Source organism: Trachypithecus francoisi, unplaced genomic scaffold (assembly GCF_009764315.1).
Source record: "Trachypithecus francoisi isolate TF-2019V2 unplaced genomic scaffold, Tfra_2.0 Lachesis_group2, whole genome shotgun sequence".
Lineage (NCBI taxonomy): Eukaryota > Metazoa > Chordata > Mammalia > Primates > Cercopithecidae > Trachypithecus > Trachypithecus francoisi.
The window spans coordinates 76,378,375-76,384,024 of NW_022681465.1; the positions used below are offsets into that span (position 1 = coordinate 76,378,375).

The 5,650-nt window shown below is 37.7% G+C and overlaps 1 pseudogene; it reads right to left on the reverse strand.

The window, feature by feature from the left end:
* Positions 1-612: 612 nt before the first annotated feature.
* Positions 613-2,815, reverse strand: LOC117066050 (annotated as a pseudogene).
* Positions 2,816-5,650: the final 2,835 nt, after the last annotated feature.

Sequence of the window (5,650 nt, forward strand, 5' to 3'; positions counted from 1 at the left end):
GCAATCCCATTACTGTGTATATACCCAAAGGATTATAAATCATTCTACTATAAAGACATATGCACATGTATGTTTATTGCAGCACTACTCACCATAACAAAGACTTGGAACCAACCTAAATGCTCATCAATGATAGAATGGATAAAGAAAATGTGCCACATATACACCATGGAATACTCTGCAGCCATAAAAAAGGATGAGCTCCTGTTCTTTGCAGGGGCATGGATGAAGCTGGAAACCATCATTCTCAGCAAACTAATGCAAGAACAGAAAACCAAACACCACATGTTCTCACTCATAAGTGGGAGCTGAGCAATGAGAACACATGGACACAGGGAGGGGAACATCACACACTGGGGCCTGTTGTGGGGTAGTGGGCTAAGGGAGGGATAGCATTAGGAGAAATACCTAATGTAGATGACTGGTTGATGGGTACAGCAAACCACCATGGCAAGTGTATACTATGTAAGAAACCTTCACGTTCTGCACATGTACCCCAGAACTTAGAGTATAATGATAAAAATGTTGTAGAAAGAGAGAAACTGATGATTTTTTTTTTCATCAGCCTTATTTCCACCTTGCTTAAATGCCTGTGGAAGAACGGCTTTAACACTATTTAGCGGTTCTTCCTACCCATTCAGTGGCCTGAGTAGTAGGAGGGCAAACCACCTTTCAGTGGCAGGCTGAGTGTTCCAGTGTTCAGTAGGTAACTGCTGAATAGGTACAAAGCACAAGTGCAACCTGCACACCTTCAGGCCAGTCTGCAACCTCACACTAAGTAGCAGTGAACTCAGGTGCTTAAGAAGTCTGTTCACCCTGAAATTCCTCCTTGGTTACAGCTTTTTCAGCAGCAATGTTCTCTTTCTTTACAATCTTTTCAGGATTTTTGTAGAAGTAGAGATCAGTCATAATCTCCCATGGGTGTTCACAGGAGATGGCGCCAAGCACGTGCATAACTTCTTGGCCACCATCCACCACATCAGGCCCACCGAGTGAGCTGTTGTTGCATGGGATGGAAATGTCCACATAGCACGGAGGAAAACCCGTGTGACCTAGAGCAATGGTAGACAGGTTAGCATAACATGCCTCTATGAGAGGCTTGTGGTCAGCCCTGGAATCAGTAAAGACCAGCAATGCAACTCCTGTAAGGTTGCCTGGATCTGGTTAATGAAGTTTCCAGGAGGAAGTGGTCATCAACAGGAGTAGCTCCAATGGCAGCAGTAAACTTCAGCACAGCCTGGTGGCCAGTATTTCTGGAGGATATGACACTGACATCAGCAGGGTTTCCAATCGCAGCAATGACATGAGCTGCCAGCAGAAGCCTCTAGGTCCTCTTCAGATTTATGATGCAGATGCTATCACTTTTTCTTTTGTAAAAGTGCTGTTCCATTTGGAAGTCAAGGATGGTGCCACCTGAGTGGGTTCATACTACAAGAAATTTGAGGACATTTTCTGTCCTCCTTCATTTTCAGGACATCAAGGGCTCTGAACATCGTGAAAATTTCCCTTTAAGTTCCCTTTATGTCATACCACAAATCTAGAACAAGTCCATGTGGATCTCTCCACAGTGCAAAGCTGTGGGAAGGTTTTAAACTGAAAATTTAGTATATTTAATAAAGATAGGACAATTCAGATGATATATTGATCTATTTCCTCTAGAGTAGGCATTTGTTGTTTGTGCCTTTCAATTAATGTGTCCATTTATAAAAATTGACCAATTTATATAATATATTGGCATGAAGTTGTGATACCCTTATTACCTTTTAAACAATAATATAACCCAGTGATTAATATATTTATAATTCAGTAGTCAGTACCATTCAGTTATTACATATGTGTAACCATCAACACAGTCAATTTGAGAACATTTACATCACCTCAAAAAGGAACTATGTGCCTTTTAGCTGTAAATACCCTATCTTCCCATTTCCTGTCCACTCTCTCCTAGCCCTAGGCAACCACTAATATAGTTTCTGTCTCTATAGACTTACCCATTGTGGACATTTACTGTAAATGAAATCATAAAATATGTAGAATTTTATCTGTGTTTTAGTTTAAATATTTTCTGTTGGCCTCTCTTTGAGTTTACTATTCTTTTCTTCTTTGTCTAGTCTCCTTTTATACCTGTCAATTTTAAACAATTTTAGGTGTATTTTTAAGTTCTAAAATTTTCATTTTGTTATTTTTAGTTTCCCTTTTTCTGCTAAAGTTTTTAATCTCATTAGTCATTCTTTCATCTCTATTCTATCAGTTTTTTCTTTTTTAATGTCATTTGTGTGTATTCTTTCATTGATTATTTTTTCAATTCATTTGGGGCTGTATTCTTCCTGTTTCTTTACATGTGCCCAATTGTTTATATATATGAAAATTTTAAAAAAGAATGATATATTCTGAACTAGAAAATATTTTTTAATAATATTCTCTTTTTTTGTCAGTTGCTGTGAGAGGCTGATTATTCAGATTCCACCATGCATACAACTCATTTGGAGCTGGACGATGTCTTTATTTCTAGTTCAAATCATACTATAGCTCTAATTTCCTTTTATACTCATCCCAAATAAGCTGTGCTGCTACCAAGGAGTTGATCTCTTTGAGCTTATTAGTTCAAAAAGCATTTGGTTGCTTACGCAGTCACTTTCAGACCGTATGCAATTCTAGCAGGGCCCTGAAACCCAAGCATAGAATGACACAGATATTTTCCTGCTTTTCAGGTTTGTCCTTTCTGTTTCTTACCAGAATTCCTGTGGGGGAGAATTGTTGGGCTAAATTTTTTTTCACTGGAGTTCTTCCATTTGTAATCCACTTCAGCAGCCATATTATCATTAAAAGCTTCAGTAGTACAATTTTTTAATTCTAGAAAAGTCTCCCTGCTTATTCTGAAGATGTGCTATTCAACCCATCAATACACAGAACAGGTAATTTGTCCCAAGAAAACAGTATAGGACTTTGATCACCAAGAAAAGTGTTTTTCTACTTAGAGTTTAGTTTTATTTAGATCTGTTTGCATCTACTGCTATTTGGTGGTTTAAAGTATGAATTTTAGTCTATCCTATGGTTTACCTATTACTGTTTGATGGATTAAAGAAAAGTGTAAACTGGGGCCGGGCGCGGTGGCTCAAGCCTGTAATCCCAGCACTTTGGGAGGCCGAGACGGGCGGATCACGAGGTCAGGAGATCGAGACATCCTGGCTAATACGGTGAAACCCCGTCTCTACTAAAAATACAAAAACTAGCCGGGCGAGGTGGCGGGCGCCTGTAGTCCCAGCTACTCGGGAGGCTGAGGCAGGAGAATGGCGGAAACCCGGAAGGCGGAGCTTGCAGTGAGCTGAGATCCGGCCACTGCACTCCAGTCCGGGCGACAGAGCGAGACTCCGCCTCAAAAAAAAAAAAAAGAAAAGTGTAAACTTCAGTTTATCCTGTGTTTTCTAGTTGCAGGAACAATCTTTTGTGACCTTCTACATTCTATCTGAAAGTAAACCCTTGGTGGCTTTTACATTGTTTCTTAAATACCTTATAATCCCCCAGTTTTGTTCATTTATTAAAACACTTCCTAGCATTATGTCTGTACACAGTGGCTGTACTAAACTTATTTAATTATTGATCATAATTATATATTGTGAAAAATTCTGTAGTGTCGTATTCTCCATGATTATCATCATCATTTCATTTTAATATATAGTATGATGACATTTTGCTGTTTTTATTTTTGTGATGGAGCTTCTTGACTTTTGGAATAAGCAAGTTTATGTAACATTTGAGATCTGACTCTTGCTACAGCCTCAAAAAATTAAATTTCCTATATTTTAATTTTCATATCCTAGCAAGTACATTTTTTTATACATTTGTATAAGAAGTTTGTAAACTATACTCTATTTGTAGAGTATACAAATAGAAAATTTGTATAATTGTAAGAATCATACAAATTTAGCCCAAAAGTTCTCCTGCACAGGAATTCTGGTAAGAAACAGAATGGACAAACCTGCAAAGCAGGAAAACGTCTCAATTTTATTCTATGCTTGAGTTTCAGGGCCCTGGTAGACCTTAAAACCAAGGTAGTTGGAGTTCAAATCTTAACTTTATCACTGGGTGATCTTAGACAAGTTTCTTATTCTCCATGTGCCTAAGTTTCCTGAATTGTAAAATGAAGATAAACAGGAATTATACCTTATAGGGTTCTTAACAGGTTTAAATAAATACATATTTCAAAGTACTTAGGATAGTGGTTGGTATTAAAAAAAAAAGTACTCTAAGCCTAGGCAATATAATGAGACTCCGTCTCTATAAAAAAATAAAAATTATCCAGGTGTAGTGTTATTTGCCTGTGGTCCTCACTACTTGGGAGGCTGAGGTGGAAAGATCTCTTGAGGCCAGGAGTTTAAGTTCATCCTGGGCAACATAGTGAGACTCTGTCTCTACCCACCCACCCCCAAACTAATTAATTAATTTAATGAAGCATTTTAAGAAACACTCTAAGAGAGTCTGTTTAATAAATAAGATGTTTTTGATCTTCAGAGCAATATCATTATCAAAATGAGATTTTATTCTTAGTCTCATAAAAACCTCACAAGACAAAGATGCCCTCTCTCACTACTCCTGTTCAACACAGTATTGGATGTCCTGGCCAGGGCAATCAGGCAATACAGAAATAAAAGGTATTCAAATAGGAAGGGAGGAAGTCAAATTATCTTTGTTTGCAGATGGCATGATTGTATATCTAGAAAACCCCTTCATCTCAGCCCATAAGCTTCTTAAGCTGATAGGCAACTTCAGCAAAGTCTCAGTATACAAAATCAATGTGCAAAAATTGCTAGTATTCTTATACACCAACAACAGGCAAACAGAGAACCAAATCATGAATGAGCTCCCATTCACAATTGCTAAAAAAGAATAAAATACCTAAGAATACACCTAACAAGGGAAGTGAAGGACCTCTTCAAGGAGAACTACAAACCACTACTCAGAGAAATCAAAAAGGATACAAACAAGTGGAGAAATATTCTATGCTCATGGAAAGGAAGAATCAATATCATGAAAATGGCCACACTGGCCAAAGTAATTTATAGATTCAATGCTATTCCCATTAAACCACCATTGACATTCTTCACAGAATTAGAAAAAACTTTTAAAATTCAGATGGAACCAAAAAAGAGCCCAAAGCCTAAGTCAATCCTAAGTAAAAAGAACAAAACTGGAGGCAACATACTACCTGACTTCTAACTATACTACAAGGCTACAGTAACCAAAACAGCATGACTTCAACCTATACTACAAGGCTGCAGTAACCAAAATAGCATTGGTACATTAACAGACACATAGACCAATGGAACAGAGTAGAGAACTCAGAAATATGACTGAATGCATACAGCCATCTGATCTTTGACAAACCTGACAAAAACAAGCATGGGGAAAGGATTCCCTAATTAATAAATGGTGCTGGAAAAACTGGCTAGCCATATGCAGGAAATTGAAACTGGACCCCTTCCTTACACCATATACCAAAATGAACTCACTATGGGTTAAAGACTTAAATGTAAAACCCAAAACTATAAAAACCCCAGAAGAAAATCTAGGCAATACCATTCAGGACATAGGCATGGGCAAAGATTTCATAATGAAGATGTCAGAAGCAATTGCAACAAAAATGAAAATT